Consider the following 17,843-nt stretch of genomic DNA (forward strand, 5'->3'; position numbering starts at 1 on the left):
CCGGGTGGATGCTCAACTCTTTGTTGGGTACGCGGGCGCTAAGAAAGGGAAAACGGTGCACAAGCGTACCATCTCCAGGTGGATTATCTTGTGCAACCAGGCGTGTTACTCCTTGGCTAAGAAGGAACCCCCTGTTGGGCTGAGGGCTCATTCCACTCGAGCCACGGCCACTACTACTGCCTTGGGCCGAGGTGTGCCCTTGCAGGACATTTGCCAGGCAGCTACGTGGGCCTCGCTGCACACGTTTGCAAGACACTATTGCCTGGACAGTCAAGTCCGGAGGGACGGCTACTTTGGCCGTTCCGTCCTCCAGGACTTTCTGGTGTGATTATTGGTTCGCAGACCCACCACCACGGGGATGGTATTGCTGGGGTATCTATTCTAAGGTAAGGAATCTATCACTAACGTGTCTCTTTCAGATGCACAAGTTACTACTTGTGTAACGATATATCTGTAAGAGACATTAGTTAGTGATAGATTCCTTACCGACCCACCCATCCTCCCTGTTCTACGAACCGATATCTAGGGTTAAGGTCATCCCCTTTCAGGGCCCTAGTTTCTTGGCACCAGTGTTGGTTTTTGTCATGGCTCTGCGCTTCTGGCGTGGAAAAGCTGTGGTTTAGAACTGCCGTCAGCACGCGGAGGCGGCGTCTAAGTACTCCGACGACGTCATCACGGCGCCCACGACGCCGACGACGGACGCGGAGCCGCAGACGACGCCTACTGACGCGCAAGGGTACTGCTACGCAAAAGTTTCCGGATCCAGTCTGACGCCTGGGGATATTCTAAGGTAAGGAATCTATCACTAGCTAATGTCTCTTACAGATATATTGTTACACAAGTAGTAACTTGTGCCTTAGGCATTAAGCCCTTTATAATAGGGTTACTCAGCTGTGCTGGGGAGGTTCCTGTGCCATATACAGAGAGAAGTGATACAAGGCAAACTCTTCTGCATTTGGGAGAGGTACCACCAAGGTGTGGATGGATGGCACTAACCTCAAGTCCATTTCTCTATTGGCGAGCCAATAGAGCACATTTGTGTTTCTTGCCCTAAACTGCGCCGTTGGAACAATTACTCTTAAGGTAAAATAAGTGCTTGTTCCATGAAATGAGTGATTTTGGGCTCAACTTGCAAGCAGCGGTTCTAATTAAGCACTGGGTGGTGGAAGAAAGACATGAGTTGGAATTTAGACTACACATTCTGGGTATTTTTGCAATTCCGACGTTTGGCAACGCTGGCTTTGGGCTTCCGAGAAAAACCTTGGGCACGAGCACTTCTTATTTGACAAATTAAGCACTATCTCTCCACTAGGGTGTAAATGATCTCTATACACTAGAAAGTGATCATTTCTTTCCTGCCCGTGTTTTCTCCACCACTATAAAACTCCCCAAACCATTGTTGTACTCCTTTGATGCGTTCATTAGCAAGTGTTTGTGGAGAACTCTCAATCTTCTGCAGCCTCTCCCATAACCAGAGCTGTAACCGTGTGCATCGCTTTGAGTGGCCTGCTTTCTTGCATTGCTTGCTGGGAAAATCTGGTAGTGTACTGGAACACTGCCTCTCTCTTTATCCTGTTATAGAGGTCATTAACCTTCCAGTTGATCATTATATATTTTAAGTCTTTTCCGATTGATACACCTACCTGGGTACTCCTCATCTTTTAGGATATTCCCAGGCACCATCTGGTCTGGAAGAGATAATCAACATTGCTGCTGTGTGCCGGGAGGTGGCGCAGTGTGGCTCCGTATTGACTTTGTTCCGCCCTAGAAGTGACCGCGGAGCAGCATGTAAGCGCCACCACTGCACAACATCGTTGGTTTCTTTCTGAACTCTGTCCATGCCCTCAGATGTGGAGCCCAACAATAATAAGTGGTACCAGAGTGAAGATCTCTAATGTGGGACTTTTTAGATGAGAAAAAAAATATTCCACAGAACTGAGAGGACGGAGGGCGCTAAGGAGTCTGTGGTTAGAGTATCCACAAGAATGTTACCGAAGATAAGTAACCTGTTCTTCTGATGGATACTTCTAACTGCATATTCCTCACCTTTAGACTAGATTCCAAAGCAGTACCTTCCAAGGTGGTGGGTCTGTGAAATGGCTCATACGTAAAAGTGCTGTTTGACCAAATGAGAGAAATGCCTTTCCATCCAGACTTTGCATTCGAGGCTGTAGTGCTTCGTGAACGTGTGTACTGACACACATATCGCAGCCTGACAGATGTCAAAGACAGGCACTTTGTGTGCCACAGTAGTGGTAGCATCCTTGGCCCTAGTCGAATGGGCATATAACCCCTCCAGAGGATGCTTCTTGGACAGTGCATAGCAGATATGGATGCAGAGAATTGTCTATCTTCACAAAGTCCTTTTTTAGGATTTAGGTTAGAGTATCTGCCATAGAGAGTATTACCAAAGGTAACAATCTTGTTTGTTTGAGTCATTTGGGTTCATAATGTGCCTTTGGTCTAATAGGACTAGGCATATTATACTGTACAAAATTAAAAACATTTTCAAAACTAACAGTAACCCTCTGTGCCTATTCGCCCACCACCTTCGCTTCTGAAATTGAAGGACCTTCCCCCAACACAACTTCTTAACCATCGAGAGGGGTGAATCTCATTGAAATGTCTTCACAGAAAAATATTATCAATCCAGCAGACCACTCAAGTATTTCGCCACCCCCACCCCCCACTTATCTTTCCTTTTTCTTCCACCCTTCCCATCTATTCTTCTCTCCTTAAACCCTGTCTTTTTCCTAACCTTTCCTTCTTTTCATACGTCCATCCTTTCATTGGTCAGTCCATCCACAATCTATCTTTCCTTCTCTCTATCCATCCAGTCATCCACCCATCATTCCTTCCCTCTTCAACATCCTCACTTCTGTTATCCAGCCTTTGTTTCCCCCAGTTTTTCTTTGATCCATCCTTTCATCCCCATACATCCTTCTCTCTAGCCATCTGTCCATCCTTCTCCCCATCAATCAAGTCTTTTGTGGTTCTCCTTTCTTGCTGGAAGTATAGACTAGTAGATGATAGACCAATGCATGAACGGGGAAAGAGCAAGAAAGAATGGCAACAACAAAAGACTGGGTGGATGAAGCGGAGGGTGGGTGGATTGGTGAAGAGGAGGTTGGGAGGGTGACGGAGAGGATGGATGGAGAGGAGAATGGTTGGGTAGATGGAGAAGTGGATGGATGGATGGAGAGGAGGATAGGTGGGTGAATGGACGAGTAAAAAAGCAAGAAAGAAGGGGAACAACAAAAGACTGGGCGTATGAAGCGGTGGATGGATGGATGGATGGATGGACAGGAGGTTGGGTGGGTGGGTTATTGGATGGAGAAGAGGATAGATGGATGGATGGATTGAGAGGAGAATGGGTGGGTAGATGGAGAAGAGGATAGATGGATGGAGAGGAGGTTGGGTGGGTGGATGGAGAAGAGGATGGGTAGAGAGGAGGGTGGGTGGAGAAGGGTATAGTTGGGTGGATGGATGGACAGGAGAACGTGTGGGTTGATTGAGAAGAGGATCGGTGGGTGAATGAGAGGAGGATGGGTGGATGGATGGAGAGGAGGATAGGTGGGTGAATAGAAAGGAGGGTGGGTGGGTAGATGGAGGGTGGCTAGATGGAGATGCACAAGGATGGATTGATGAATGAGAAATGAGAAAATTAAGAATGGAAAGTAGAAGGAAGTGAGGATAGATGGGTGAAGACCAGAAGATATACAAGTATATAGAGAGTGATGCATGGGTGAAGGGATGAAGAGAAGGAAAGGAGGGGAAAAGGGGGAATGGATTATGGAGAGAAGGATGAGTGAAGGGGAAAAAGGCAGAAATGTAATGAGAGGAGGGGTGGCCGGTGAAACCGTGGTTTAAACCTTTTATGGTGTGTGGTAGCTGCACACAGGGGCGAGATGTTGCAGAAAAGTGCGTAAATATCTGTGGTTTCGGAAGTGACGTACCCGCGTTTGGAGGTGGTCTGTTGGATACAGCTGTGCCTCTATAATGTTTCCTCTAACGGGACTCGAGATCCGGGCCTTGACTGTTTGGACTGCGAAGGAGCTTCGGCCAGAGCCCAACTTCTAAAGGAGCCGATGCCATGTGTGTCACCTGCGGCGTAAGGATGTAGGCTGATGGCAGGAAGAGAATGATACTGCAGAAAGTATCGATCCTGCCCTGGGTGTCTGTGCACAGGTCACATTCCATTAAAGGCGCTGTCTCTCGGCTCCACGGCCTCTTTTCTGGTGAATGGTCGTGTTTTAAACCCCACTGTTAAGCACTAGATAAAAGGAATCTTCCATTGGACGGAGCATCATTGGGGATGCATGCAGCTCAAGGTTCACCTCTGTGAGTTGTGTGTATTTTACACTTGAAGTCGAGAAGCTCCGCGTTTTTGCCAAGGCCAGTGTTTCCGTTCAGACCTTATCTTCCAATCCTTGGCGTCGCTGCACCGGGTCAGGTTCCTGATTACATAAGCACTTCTCTGCGGTGTGCAATCGGATCATCTGACCTGGTCTTTTGAAGCAAAGGCGCTAAATAAGCTCTCTCCTCCTAGGCGCCCCGCCGGATCAACGCTCCTTGCGGCGTTTAATGAGACTTTTCAGCTCGGTGAAGCACCGTTTTAAGCAGCACATACTTTGCTCCACCCTAAAGGTGATGTTTGGGGCGTTTGCGTTGTCACGACCACCCTCCCCAGTGCTTAATTTGTAAAATATTAAGTGCCAGGGCTCTGACCATGAGGCCACTGCAGCTTGCACCACCCATCGCCCCCGTCATCGCTGCCAAAACAACTACTAACCATCTCTCGCGCATGAAAATGCGACAGTTCAGATTATTCCTGGTCCCCAAGGTAAAGGAATGTTCGGGGAGGCAGGTGTTAGTAATTTGTTAATGTATATTGTTTTCCTAAACAACTGTAAAACTGCTCATCTCCAAATTACATGAGCAGTGCCACCTTGTGGCAGTCTGCCCTAAGTGTGGTGATGACAATGAGATGCCAGTGCCGAGCACCTGCCGGTGCTTGGCACCGGAAAGCTCCGGCTCAAATTAAGCAGTGCTCCCTCTTCCCCACCTGCCCCTTCCTACCCACTGAACGATTAGCACAAGACAGGAGCTCTTTTCTGGCAGGAATGGGATTGGTGCGGCTTGAGTCACCTTGAAAGTAAGGGGGTTTGGGTGGAGGAAAATGTGGGTCCGGCAGCGATGTTGATTCAGTCAGGAGAGAAAGGTTTCAGTCTGCATGTTTCATCATGTGTTCATGAATGCTAGTAGTGGAGATGAGGTGTGGGTGGCTGCCATCGGACCATACTACAAACCGTGAAGGTGGTGATAGTGGGGTGCAGGTCAGAAGTGGTTTAGAAGAGAAAGGGAGTGAGTACTAAGGGATAGTCCACAGGATGAAGCACGGTTTGTTTTTTGGGGGTTTGGAGCAGGGGCATCAGAGTCGAAATCTTCATCATCTGAGCTGGTTTCTTGGTTGCTGTTGGTATCTCTAGGTTTCTTGTTGGTGTCCCTAGGTTTCTTTGGTGCTGTCGGTGTCTCTACGTTTCTTGGATGCTGTCAGTGTCTCTAGGTTTCTTGGGTGCTGTTGGTGTCGATATTTTTTTGGGATGCTGTTGGTGTCTCTAGGTTTCTTGGATGCTGTTGGTGTTTCTAGGTTTCTTGGATGCTGTGGGTGTCTCTAAGTGTCTATGCACAGGGGACTAGATCCGAAGTGGACCTCATTGCTTTGTCTCCAGACAGTGCCGATTCAAGAGTAGGCATGTAGCATACTCTGTTAATTTATAGCATATCAAGACCCTGGCACAGCGCATTACAGTCATGGTTTCAGTGATACAAAAAACAGTCCTAAATAAGACAATTTACAATTTCTTAATGACTTTAGATTATGGTAGTACAGGAGAGGAATTCATTCAGCATATACCTGCCCTAAAAGTTGGCCAGCCTCTACCTATGACACTACGGGTTCAAGGCCCTCCTTTGGGTGCCTTTCTGAATCCCATCCTAAAACGCCATGGCACAAGCTAGATATCAACTATTTTGGAGACCTCCTCCTCAGTCAGATGCTGCACCTTTCTGGGAACATTGAAACGGCAAACAGCCTTCTAGCTGAATGGCTAACGAATTCCCTTGATAAATGCATCCCCGCCAAATTTACCTACAGCCTTAGAACGCAGTCCAGTCCGTGGTTTAATGAGGCACTGACCTGGGCAAGAAAAAGTTGCAAGGCCCTTGAACGCGAATAGAGACGGCACTATGACCCTGCCCTTAAAATACAATATCGCACAAGGACTATCACAAATCCACCCGTAAATCAAGAGCCAACTACTTTGCAGAAAACATAAAAAATAGCAGCAATCCAGCAAAATGCATTTTTACCTTGCTAAAAGAGATCAAAACCCCGGCTCAATCCAATAAAGCCACCATTTCCTCAAACCATCAATGTAAGGCACTTGCCTCCTTTGTTAAGAAGGTTGAGGACATTTACAAAACTTTCCCCCTTTCATTCAAAATGCAGGCCCCAATGTCCCCATCGCTCCCTTACTATTCGCTTTCCCTAAACTTTCCCAGGCAGCTATGACCACCATCTGTAATAAAATTAAGACAGGGTCCCCAGCGTACCCTCTCAAACCGGATCAGTTCCAGATATTTCTACCTCGGATTTTACCCGTTTTTTTGTGACTTAATAAACTTGTCTCTGTCCTCTTGAGAAGTCCCTGTTGCATGGAAATATGCGAAGGTGATTCCCCCTACTCAAAAAGCCCACCTTTGATGACTCCAAGCCAGAGAATTTAAGTCCCATCTCACTCCTCCCTTTTTTAGCTAAAATTACAGAATATTACATCAATTCTATTCTTACCATATTCAAAGAAGCTAATGAATTTCTGGACCACTCGCAGAATGGCTTCAGACCACGCCATAGTACCGAATGTGCCCTATTGGCAGTCACCAAATACTTACAGAGTTCCCTGGATGAAGGTAATACCTCGGCTCTGATACTCTTGACCTGAGCGCTGCAGAGGGGCTGCTTTGAATTGGCTCTCAATTCAGAAAAGGGGGTGGTGATGAACAGAGTGTCTGAATTAAGCAGACCACTCTTACCCAGTCCAATTGAATTGGCTCTCATCATTCTTAGCTGAGAGATCCTTTCAAGTGATTGCCCCTCCCTTCAGATCTCCGATACATTGTGTGTCAGGTGGTGCCCCAGGGATCTGCTCTGAACCCACCTCATTCAGTATCTATATTCAACCTCTAGCAGCAGTTGCGCAGGGTAGGGGCCTCACTGTGGTCTCCTATGCTGACGACAATCAGCTTGACATCTCGCTATCCAATGACTCCGACCAGATTGTGCCAAGTTTCAAGATGATCTGATGACCATTGCTGATTGGATGTCAACCAACTGCTTACAGTTGAACGCTAATAAATCAGAGATTCTTCTCTTAGGTAGAAACACCCACCTATGGATCGAGCGCTGGTGACCTGCCGCGCTAGGGGCCCCTCCCTTGCCCAAGCATACCGTAAATAATGTTGGTGTCTGGGTTGACTCTGCCCTGACGTATCAAGTACAGACAAAGTCTGTAGCCGGTGTTTGTTTAGAACTTCTACCTGGACTGAAGCCATTGCTTGGGTTATTCGACGCCCACACCTACCAGATCATCATCCAGTCTACCATACTTTCGAGACTGGACTATTCCAGTTCTCTGTATTTGGGCGCCAACAAAGCAGGGATTCATCGCCTACAAAGGGCACAAAACGCCGCTGCTCAGATGTTCTTCGGCCTTCCGAAATCTTGTACAGCTTCCAGCCTCCTACAAAGGCTCCCTTGGCTTCTGGTGGAGAAAAGAATCAATTTCAAGGTTCTTTGCATTTCCCACAGAATTCTGAGCGCCCAAGCTCCTGCCATCTTAGGCAATCTTCTTCCCTACATGCAGACCCCTTGCTGCACACTTCTGACCAATACCTAGCATGTGTCCCTCGTGTTAAAAAAAGTGCCCTCGCCCCCACAACCTGGATTGCCCTCTCTGGTAACATCAGAAGCATCCAAGATTCCAAGATCATGGGTCTTTCCGGAGGCAATTAAGGCCTATCTCTTTCCAAGTTAATTTCTCATCCTAACCGCCTTCTTTTCTCTGTTGTGGTCTCTGGGATGCCCCGTTAATGGGGCAGCCATGCTCTTTACAAATCTCGTATCATAACTTTGCAGAGTTCAGATTCAAGTAGAGGGTATGGTTTACTTACGGTCTTACTCACCTAGGCTTGCAACCTCATCCAACCAGGAAAATGGAAGATTGATCAATACCAAAATGTTACATTTAGCTGAAAGCACCACATCGTGTCTGTTATACCACCGCTGGGCCTGGGTTCTGGGAGGTCCTCAACTTTATCGAATGCTGGGACTTTTTTTCAGGGCACTGGACGTCCTTTGTCTAAACATTTGGTTGGATGAGAACACATTAGAGATTCGGGTCCTCGAGAGCTGAAAAGAAGATGTTTAAGATTTATGAACCAACCTAGTAAGATGATATTGACTGCTGAGTCTAGCAGAGTATAATAGATTAACACTACATGACAGGAATGCTGAGTGGCCAGGGAATTATGAGCTTATAACAGTATTGTTGTATGTTATTCGAACTGGTTTGATGTCCTACTTTTGGTAAATACACAGTTGTGATGTCATATCTATTCAGTTATTCGTTTTTCTTAGTTGGACTGATACCATGGTTTATTAATTGTTCTGCCTGTTTTTGGACCGACTCCATGGAAGGAAAATTATTGTGATTTAAAAGTTCTCTGAAGTTGCACTGTTAATTTCATATTCTGTTCTCAAATGGCTCTGCTTGCTGCCTGATTTTTCAGACAGGCCAACAAGCGATTACAAATGGGGGAGCTATATCCCCGGCGCTGATTCCTTCTCAATCCCTTCTGTCTGGACCACTGTCCGGTGACTCCTCTTGTCTAACGCCACCCACAGTCTCTTAAACTCTGACCCACATTTGTAATGCTTTGAAGGAAGGAATGACCACATGTGTTGCCTACATTTGTGATACTCTCCTACCTTATGTGTGGTTCATAATTACAGATGCACACACGTGAAATTCTGAATCCCTGTAAGCGAACAAACGCACCATTACTGAGGAATTGGTATCAAAAATTCAGTTTTAACCAAAATCCTATATTTATTTTCAAAAAACTTAAATCGGAGTCAAGAATTGTAAGCTTATAAAAGGATTTGTCTACAAACATGTTCGTGCTGCAATTTATCCAAGTGAGCTATTATTCTCTTTTGTACATTGTGCACATTGTGTGTTTTTTTTTTTAGAAACGCTAGATATTTTCGACTGCCATGGATTGTGACGCTAACGTCAGTGTTTATAGTTCGAGCTTTGCCTGGCCTTGAGCTGGCGCCTGCCTGGTCGTTTGGAGTTCTGGCTCCTTCGGTTTCACATTTATATATCTCATGTGCTTTGACTCTGACCTTGTAGGGGGCTCAGACAGGATCAGTCTGACTGTCCAAGGGGAATGATTTTATTTTACTTTGAGAATACTTTTGATTTAGGACATATATCACATGGACAGTTTCCAAGGAAGAGCACAGACTGATGTGAAGGTACATTTTTTCCAATTTTTTTCTGGCTTCATCATGAATTTGTGATATGGAAACTGTGCTTTCAGTGTTTGTTTTCTTGGCTGCTTTGAGGAAAGATCAATGATCCTTAATTTGTCATTGATCTTAAGGACAGAAGTCATCAAAGTTGAAGGCAGAGCAACCCTGTGTTGGCAGTATCATTTTTCGGCTGGTGCTGGATTAGAACTTTTTGAGTTCTGTTGCTTGGTTTGAATAATTTCTCAGGGTCACTGATGGTCCCATAAAACTACTTTTTAAAACAAACAAAACGTAAGAAGTTCCTCAAATCCAATTATGGGCTAAACATGCAAGTGTCCATCATGATGTCACATATGCTATATTACTCCGCTGCAGCTTCCATCAAGTGTTTGTGCGTTCCAAAAATAGTTATTTATGGAAAAGAACACAGAAAGCAGGCCAGTTCACTTTTCGCTCCTAAGAAATGGAACAACATCCTTACATGCTGCAGAACTGCTTCTACCCGCCTGTAATTCAGGAAAAAGCAAAAAGCTCATCTCTTCATAAAGCGCTATCACTCACACAACAGGAGCCCACATGTCATCTATCTCTGTGACCATGAATTGTACTACAGTGATTTGCTCACTGTTCAGTGCTTTGTTTCTTCACAGCTAGGTATGCACTATAAAAATACATATAGTGTTTGCTTTTTGTTGTTTCCACCATTCTGCCGGTGGTACGTTAAATCCTACTTTTCCTCTTGCTAAGGAATTGTGCCTATGTTTTATTTTGGTATATTTCTTTGAGCTACCTTTCAGATCTTTTTTGAAAATTATATTTTTGCCATTATTCTCCTTGCTTAATTTGAAAATGGAGAAGGACATTTTCAGGAACAGTGCAGGTCTGTCACGTGGCAACTCATTATAGTGGTGTGCATGTATTGAGAAGTTTACCATAATCCAGGCACACAAGAAGGCAGTGCGCATAAACCTTGGCGGAATTACAGAGGGGCATCTGCCTTTCCTTCAGAAGGAAGGAGGGGATAGGGAGAGGTTTCCTCTGACCATTCCTCGGTCTAGACTTACTGTGATTTGGACGAGAACTTAAAAGGCACCCACCATTTCTTTAGCCTCTAAACTTTATGCAGAGAATGGTATGCTTTGAGAGTCCCATTGACAATCAAAGGCAGGTTTGTGCTTAATGGTAAGATTGTGCTTTAGGATTTCCTCATACCATCTTCTGCCTAGATCATTAGATGCACCAAGGAATTCATTCATCAATTGTATTTAATCATTTATTATTAGTGCGTTTTGTTTCACAGCACATATTTCCATGGGGCAATTTAAGAACACCAGGTTGCCCAGCAGTTTGTCGCGGAGTTCTCATGAACCAGTGCTTGAATGGCCTCTTGAAGGACCATGTACCCAGGACTAGGAAGTAGCTTTTCAAAAAATCTAAAACTGAAGATTCAGGCCACTGAGAAGCAGGGTTCGGAAAGGGCACAGAGAAACAAACTGTTTAACGAATGGAACACAGTAGAACTCGTCATAATAAGTTAAATATGAGCAAAACAAATCACACAATTTTAACTAATGGATAGGTAATCCATAGTAATACAGAGAGATGGCTCACAACAATTGGGATAAAAGGGAGGCCTTGGAGAATAGTTCCACACTGGTAGGCAGCTGACAAAACCTGCTAGAAGAAGAGGAAAGAGAGCAGTTCAAGAAATTCAAGTAATGGGGAGGAGCCTAGCCAGCAGCCGCGATGGCCGCCTAGACTCTCGGCTCCGCCGACCTTCGCGCTTTCCTCCATTATCCTGTACTTCATCCTGCATTTCAACCCAGCGAGTGAACTGGGGAAACGATCCTGAACACGATGGTGTGTTTCCCGTCTCATTCCGACTGATAGCGGCGGTGAGGCGTCCTTGCTTCTTCCCCGGCCCTTCGCGGCATCGAACCCGGGTCTTTGTTTGTGGGGGACGGCCGGACCCGGCCACAACAACAGCGGCCAACGCAGAGGAGGCGGAGTCGATCGGCCGGTGAGGGACTGCCGCGCTGTGCTTCTCGCTGCAGCGCTTCCTTCCGCTCAGCGATTTTGCACGCCTGGATACATTGTGCCTGCGGTAAATACATTGTATCCTTCCCGGCTTGGAAGTGGCCCGAACAGTTTCTTTGTTGCTCCTGTCCTGTAACGGACGCCATTTTCTGCATCGCGCATTCAGCGCCTGGAATTGGAGTCCTCAGATCGCGATCGGGGGTCCAGATGCTCGCTGAAATCCTATCAGCTGGTGCTGCAATGCAATCAGTTGCTCCCATGTCTCTGGCCCAGCGGTGCTTAGCGGATCATCGGCGGAGTGGTTTGGGATCTATGAGTGAAAATGGCGACCTGTTTCCAGAACTACTACACGTCCGTGAGCCTTGGGTGAAGGACACTGCTGCATCCTCTCTTCCTGAGACACCGCTGATATATGTGATGTTTTGGGCGCTCTGGGGGCTGTACGAACTGCTTTTTATGACAATGCCCGAGATCTGGGAAGCCGGCTCGACGTTATTTCTCCTGTTGGCCGTGGTTGCCCCCAAGTGCTGCACACTGCGCCACACTCTACACCAGACCACAGTGAACTACCTACCCAGGTGCATATGGAGGCGTTGGCTGATCGCGCTCCTGATTTTGCTGCAGTGCTGACCGCAGTGGCTCGAAAGAGGTCTGGTGTTCGTGGTTTCATGCTATGGTTGGTGCATCGTCCTCGGACGCCATGTTTGCCGTCTCCTTTGTGTTCTGGTGGCGTGACTCTTCATCCCTTCCAGGAGCTGGTGTTCTCGCTCTGGCCTGCTGCTTCCGATGGATTGTTGCTTTGCTTTGATCCTTTTTGTATCATTCTCGGTCAAGCAGCAATGGTTTTCGTAGACTTTTGCGGACGACCCCCCATTCTGTGTTGGCCATCCCGGGCGCCTCTATCATCCGTGGCGCCGGCTGGACTGTTGGACTCCATTGACCAACTTGATCGCAGGGGGCAAGGTTAAGGGCGTTTCTTGGATCGCTACTGCTTGTACTGCTGGGACTAGGTGGGATAAGCGGGACATTGTTTGAATTGACCGTTGGTGTCATATCGGTTGCGGGGTCTGGGGGTGGGCGGCCGAGATTATATTTGTTGATGGTCTTCCTCCTCCACTGTTTTTTATATCTTCTTTTTTCCTTTCCTTTTTCTCTTCTCTGAGTATATTTCGGGACTCGGTTTTTGGGCGACAGGCACACTGCTAGGGGGTGGGGGGTAGGCCGTAGCCTCTGCATGCGTGCGGGGTGGGGGGTTTGGGCGTGGGTTTTTTGTTTCGTTTTAGTTCTATGGGCCTTATTTCTCTCCTTTCTTTCTTGGTTCTTCTTACTTTTTCCTTTTTCCTTTGGGTCAGTTTAGTGGCTAGGTGTAGCGCTGCTTATTGTTTCTGTTGTTAGTCTCTCCACTAACCTTAGTCAAGGTGTTCCACGATCATGGGGCGGGTACTGACCAGTATGTATTGTAATGTTTGTTATTATCCTCAAGTGTTTTTCTGATGATACTCTGATTATCACTTAGTTTGTTGCTAATCTGCTGGGATCATTGCCCGCCATGTGTTATCGGTGAAGTGAATGCGTCTGATCCTCCTTTCCTAAAACTTTTAAAAATTAACCTCATTTATCCTGTACTCAGTGGTCCCCCCTTTTCCAATATGTGATGTTTCGGATAATTGCTGCTTCTCGTCTCTGGGACTGCTGAGCTGTTTTGATTTTGCCTATTGTGCTACCACTTGATTTCGCGGCCGGCCTGCATGGTTGTGGGCCCGTACCTGTAAGCTTATGTTGCACAATAAAGGTTTCCAAAAATTAAAAAAAAAAAAAAAAGAAATTCAAGCAATAATCTGGATGAAGGGATAATGACCAGTAAACTGTAAGGAACTCGAGAAACGAGCACAAGTGAGGGAGAAGAGAGTCTGGGTCTACAGCTGTCATGAACAGAGGAACTCGCCACTCTGTAGTGTTGCTAGGCATGGCAGTCAAGTGGAGGCCACACATTTATGATGACGCTTATTCCCAGAATGCGGAAGCCGTGCCTGTGTTTGTCCTGAAACCTCTGCTATTTTGGATTGGGAAATGAAGGCTTGTGATGGGCAAGAACGAAGAACTGCAGTGCCTGTTTTGGTTGGAGTTGCATGTTGTAGTTTCTGAGAATCTGCTGTTTGGCATTGCTTCATCCCCAGCACCTCTACTGTCCAGGGCCTCGTATCTTCCAAGCCTCAGGCCACCTTCTGTGCAGCTCTGATGTCCTCGTTGTCACTTGACACTGAACCATGGACGATCACAGAAGGAAAGGCCCAACCTGGTGGGATGAGTCAAAGGCCGGATCTGCCCAGTGAGAGTTGACGGGAGTATCCATTTGTGGTTAATTAAGAGCCGACAAATGTTTGACCCACTGTATAATCTGACAGTTTCTGGTGAGTAGAAGTTTTGCTGCCATCCTGGGGCGAAGCATAGCCCGAAAAGCTACATATTCAAAAGTTTGAGGCTTAGGTGTTTGGTTCTACTCTTGCGCTGGTTTGGAGACATTCCTTGGACCTTGTGTGCCTGTTTGTCCTTGTAGTGCTGTAAGAGGGAGCAGGGGGAGTAACACATTCACTCCATACCCGCGCCTAACAGAGACTAAAATCTGGTGAAGGCAAGTCTATTTGGCTGTCTGTGCCCCTGAGCAAAGCGCGAAGTGTACTGAAAGCATCCATAGATCTATCTGTGTACTTGGAAAAACAAACTATCTTCAGATGCTACTTCAGTGACTATTTCCTTTAAGATTAGATCATTCCAGATTTGTTTTAAAAAAGTTTAAGTACCTTGTCAGGAGGCCACTGCATCTTGCACGACCCATTGCCCCCACTAGCACTGACAATGGCAGTACCATCACAGCTAACCATCACACTCATGCAAGTGTGACAATTCAGACTTTAAATATACATAAATGACTAATACCACACAACCCAAGTTATTCTTATAACTTGAGGTGGCAGGTATAGTGACTTTAATGTGTATGTAATTATTAAACTGTTGTGCCACTTACAAAATAAGACAAACAGCGCCCTCATGTGTCAGGCATAATAAGGGTGTTTACAATAAAGGGCCGGTGCCGAGCACTGGAAACCACCGGCTCAAATTAAGCACTGATATTCAACTTAAGTTAACAAGTGTACATCAGTTCATAATGCAAAGCACCAAAAATTAGTAGTCTCTGTAGGTGCTGCAAGCCTCTGCTTCAGTAGACCTTATGAACGAAGCACACTCTTTTGAACTTTATTTCACTTGGAGATTCTTCTCACCTGATTTTACACCTTTGGGATTCCATAGGGTTATGCATATTGTAGCTGACGGACTTTTTAATATTTTTGGCATGTTCTTTTCTTGTGCTGAGTGTCTGTGGGTGGACGGGTCTCTGTACGTTTGGGTCCGTAAATGCAGGTGATGTAAGAATGGAACGCGTTGGGATGGTGAGCAGTTCACTCAAAGGCAAGGTTGTGCACCGAATTTGTAGGAAAACATTCCTGCGTTTATCTCATTCAAACTCATGTAATAAAATAATAATAATAATTCATACATACAGGGAGGGGGCCAGCCGCCTCCATCCACTGGTCCGTTTAACTATTATATTTTGCATGCATCCACCGCAGCATACCCTAAGTACAGTGGTTAGAACACTTCAGCCTTGGCTCTCTTGTTACTAGTGATTGCATATAACCACATCACACATGCACATCTTCCTAAAAGAAGTGTACTTGAGTGCCAGGGCGCATGGGCCAATAATTTACTTTTCTACTCCGGTTGTCTTTCCATTTTTACCCCGTTTGAGTCTTCTTTGTGTGTTTGTACTGTGTCTTTATGTCCTAGTCTTTCAAAGCGAATTGTTCTGTTTCTTCGTGCCAAAAAGAAGCATATTTTCTCGTAGCAGTCATGAAATCCAAAAAAAGGTATTCTGTACGTGTTCGAAGTACACCAGACTGCCATATATTACATTTATACTTCTGTTCACATTGAATTCAATCTTTTTTTTATTCAAATTGTAATTTTTTGCAGGCATAGGACCACCACTTTTAGACTGCAGCGTGTTTTCTTCCCTTTCGTCTGAGCCACGTGCTTGCACTAATAAAAGCATAGCTCCGCAGCTTGCGAAGACTTGACCTAGTGACTTTTCCAGTGCCTGTTTTGATGTTGTATGTGGAAACTTGGATCCCCGTGCATAAAACCAAGCAGCCACATCTGTCCCCAATCCCCTACGCAGCCCTGGCGGCTGGCACCCTCCTCTGTCCTGGTGCATCTTTGGCTGCCCCTCTAAGCCTAGATAACACTTTATCTACTACGTCACTCTCCTTTGTTCCGCGCGCTGTCACTCTCCATGGATTTACCGGAAACGGACACTTTTTTTTCCACCTTACAGTCCAGCTTCCTTTGAGCGCGCGAGCCCGGGAGCCCCGGAATACCTCCATCAGCTGCTGCGTCCCATTCCAAACATTCCTGGAGTCTGGAGGCCAGAACTCACCCCCTCCAGCTCATCCTTGCCTACGCTCCGCTACACGCAGCGGGTAAATTGCAGCCCTGCTTTTACAGACGTGCAATTAGTTTGTCTTTTTAATTAATTTCCATTTCGGGCCATGGGGAGTATCATTTGTCACCCAATTAACATAGATATTAATGCGGAACCGCGTGTGGAGTGCGCCATGAAGTGACTGCCTCCGCAGCACTTCCTTAAACGCGCACCTAATAATCAGTTAATGAACTCCAGGCTGGGTACGTCACCTGGCAGCCCCCTTCTGAAGAGATGCCCGCGCCATCTCCGTCCAGAACGGAGCCCCGCCGCACGCGGCAGCCGCACCCGAGGTTATTATTCATTCCATGTAATTGGAGTATAATTGTTTCTTAAATGCTGATAGGCAGCATGTTTGAGGAGAGTTTAAGGGGCCGTGGGGATTAGCAGTCTTATTTCTGTTTGTTTGTGGTGTAATCTGTGCCACCAAATTGGTTTATTTGGCACCGGAGTCCTCCATGGGACCAGCGAGAGGCAGTGACGTTTAGGGTGGTGTCTATGTTTATGCTAATCTCAAAGAGGGGAGGAGTACAGCAGAGCCTCAGAGTGGCTCACAGCTTCCTGCTTTTTAGGTCTGGCTTAACTGCACTGCTGTGGCTTTACTTAATGTGACCAACCTAAAGAAGAGCTTCCAGGAGTACTATAGAGAGGCCCTTTGGCTCCACTCACATTTTGGTGAACAGAAGTACGTGTTTTGAATGGACAGAAGTTCAGTGCTTCCACAAAAAAGCCAATGATCATGCCTATAAGCTACATCTGTTTATTATTTATTTATTTATTTGTGCGTTTTTATATAGCGCGGACTTCACCCGAAGGTGTCAGAGCGCTTCACAATAGGAACAGAACTGATACATGAGAACATTACAAGTGAACAAAATACAAAAGCAAACGTTACATTAAATGAAGCAAAAATGACAATCGTGAGCCAACAAAATACAAGAGGTAGCAAACGGTGCAATACAAAAGTGACAATCGTGAACCAACAAAATATAAAAGGGTAGCAAAGGGTGCATTACAGGAGGAAAAAGTGACGTGTGCAGGGTACAAAAGCGTACAAAGTAAACATAGAGGTATAATACTGCCATATATGGAGGGCACTCAAGCACAAGAACAAACGTTACGTGGGCCATGGTGGCACTTGTGCAGGTATCGAAAATAAACAAATGTAAGAGGTAGAAAGCAGTGTGTTACAAGAGAAAGTGGCGGGTGCATGTTACACACGAGTACCAAACACAGGAAGAAAGATAATACTGCAATAAATGGCAGACTCTCAAACCACAAGAACACACTGGGAAGACACTTCCTTCCATACTCATGTAAAGTAGATTTTTCTATAATGGAAAGGCTTCCTTCAGATAATAGAGAGGGCATGGATTACATTTGGAAGTGACTTTGAAGGAGGAGAACTTTGAGGTTAGTTTTGAAGGCCTGGGAGGAGGTGGTGGTCCGGAGCTGCGGCAGAAGGGAGTTCCAGATTCTCACCGCGTTGCCTGAAAAGGATTGTGCCTTCGCTCTTTCCTTCTTGAAAGGGGGAGGTGCAAGCAGAAGATTCTCCGCATTGCGTGAAGGTCTAGAGCCTCCAGAGAGTTTCAGTTTATTCGCCAGGAAGCGAGTAGAGGAGGAGTGCAAGGCTTTGTGGGTGATACAAGCAGTCTTGTAGATGGCTCT

The 17,843-nt window shown here is 46.1% G+C and overlaps 1 protein-coding gene across 4 annotated transcripts in view; it reads left to right on the forward strand.

Annotated features, from left to right (window-relative positions):
• Positions 1–17,843, forward strand: part of ERI3 (ERI1 exoribonuclease family member 3) — a 1,639,940-nt gene that overhangs the window by 516,890 nt on the left and 1,105,207 nt on the right. The gene's annotated exons all lie outside the window — the stretch shown is intronic.

The sequence above is a fragment of the Lissotriton vulgaris genome, chromosome 1_1 (assembly GCF_964263255.1).
Source record: "Lissotriton vulgaris chromosome 1_1, aLisVul1.2, whole genome shotgun sequence".
Taxonomy (NCBI): domain Eukaryota; kingdom Metazoa; phylum Chordata; class Amphibia; order Caudata; family Salamandridae; genus Lissotriton; species Lissotriton vulgaris.